Source organism: Aquila chrysaetos, chromosome 4 (genome assembly GCF_900496995.4).
Source record: "Aquila chrysaetos chrysaetos chromosome 4, bAquChr1.4, whole genome shotgun sequence".
Taxonomy (NCBI): Eukaryota; Metazoa; Chordata; class Aves; order Accipitriformes; family Accipitridae; genus Aquila; species Aquila chrysaetos.
In genome coordinates this window covers 61,551,963-61,554,289 of record NC_044007.1, presented here as the reverse complement: position 1 = coordinate 61,554,289, position 2,327 = coordinate 61,551,963, and positions in this window count along the sequence as shown.

Here is a 2,327-nt window from a genome sequence, read left to right as displayed (position 1 = left end):
GTGCAAGAGCTATCTTTTACATGCATATTGCATTTTAGGCAGTAAAGCTGCACTATAAATTGTATAAATAAATATAGCACAGTGTTGTGTATGTGGGTGTACATAAATTTAGTTACAAAGGTGTAAATAAACAGTGTCTCCTTCAATTTCAAAATAGTATCGTTCAAGAATAGTGTACAGGTTTGCAGAAGATGACTTTGGCTCGCAAAATGCAAAAGTTAGAACAATCATATTCCATTATTTGCTGAGAGAATAAACTTCAGTGCTGACTAACAGGACTTAAAGGATGTGCAAATAGCTTTATTCAAATCTATACAAAACTATATAAAATGTTCCTTTCACTTTAAAAGTTATTTAACGCCAACCATGAACTGTCTGAGTAAGAGAAGAGGATTATACCAATTTAACAGTTACTTGTCTATTCCCATTTTCTCCCATATGGATTTTCCACTAAAGGATTGATGGGGTAAATTGTTTCCATTGTCTCAGTCTAGACAGCAGCTAGATTAGGATCAAAACAGATGCCAGCTCTCATTTGGTCAGGCATACAAATACCACTTAGCTAACTGTGGTATACAGCAAGTGAAATGCTGTGGAACAAATTCTCTGTATTCAGTGAATAGTTCTCATAGTTTATCCAATACAGATGTTAGCAACTTATTAGCTCTCCTATTGATGGGGGCAGGGGGAGGAGAAAAAAGAAGTTAAATAGTCTTATCAAGATGTGTAATACTGCATAATCTTTCAGTGAAACACAGGTAAGAAAAAGATGCATCTACCAGAGGCCAGAGTCAGATACTTTTGAATTCTAATGTGAGCCATGGCATACACTCTCAGGTCTTGACCTATTTCTCAGCCATTAAACCTGTGATATGGTGGTTGGCTTTTCCAAAGTGCTGGACAACTCGAGATTATTTGATGAATCCAACATATACACCCAAAAAGCATTAAGTGAAGGGGAGGTCCTCACCAGGCCAGGTATGGGCTAGTGAGGAAGGTAATGAATAGCCAGTTCATTTTTATTGCTAGAGAAGGAGAACGTGTATCTACATACGTATAGATACACGCATGCGTGCACACATACACACACACAGAGCAGCCCAAAAGTGAGGCAACTGCAATGTTTGCTGCTTGCAGACCCTATTGTTAGAAGAGACTTGAACACTGAAGTCAGAGGAACTGAATTGTCACTGGAAAGAATCTATCCTTCTCCAACAAAGGACTCAAACATTTGCAAGTACAGCTGAGGAAAGTAACTCCAGTATAGGGGAGAAAGGTGTATGTAAGAACTTGTACTGAAAGAATCAAAACTGAAAAGGAACAGATTATGGAATCACAGAATGGTTGAGGTTGGAAGGGACCTCTGGAGGTCATCTGGTCCAACCCCCTGCCCAAGCAGGGTCACCCACAGGCGGTTGTTCAGGACTGTGTCCAAGTGGCTTTTGAATTATCTCCAAGGTGGGAGACTGGTGGGCAGTGCTTGGTCACCCTCACACTAAAGCAGTGTTCCTAAAGTTCAGAGGGAACCTCCTGTGTTTCACTGTGTGGCCAATGCCTCCGGTCCTATCACCAGGCACCACTGAAAAGAGCCTGGCTTCATCTTCCTTATACCCTCCCTTCAGGTACTTGTACACCTTAGTAAGATCCCCCTGAGCCTTCTCTTCTCCAGGCTGAATAGTCCCAGACCTGCTTTAACTGAACTTTTTAAAAAACGGTTTCTCAGCTGGATTACTTGCCCTTCCAGGACCTGCAGATCTGTACTGGAAGAAAGACAAGCTAGTTGAAGATAGGAAAGACTGCAACAGGTTTGAAAGAATGAGGAAAGCTGAAGAGAATGATACGGATGTTAGGCAGCAGGGAGCAAGCCCCTGTTTTTCACAAACGTGCTAAAGGAGGGTTGCTGACACAGCAGCAGCATCAAGTGGTACGGGATGAGCTCTATCCATGGAAGACAGCTGGCAACGAGACAGGTGGTACACGTTTTTCTGCCGAAACTCACGTTCCAAGGAATCAGAGCATTGATTTTACTGAATGAGAGAGTCTGGCGGGCCCCAACTCTGGAAACCAGCGGGAAGATGACAACGTCCAGCCACGCCGCGTCCCGTCACCGTGTCAGGGTGTCACAACTGCCCACCCCCCCCCGCCTCCGAGGGCGCCCTTCGGCGGCGCAGAGACCCGGGGTGTGCGCGGGGCACGCCGCCGCTGCCGGGCCGGCCCGTGGCTGCCGTTACTCCCCTCAGGCAGAACCGCCGCCTCCGCATTCCCGCGCGCGGGAACGGACCCGCAACGGCCGCCCGCGACCCCCGCGCCTGCGCAGCTGGGGGAAA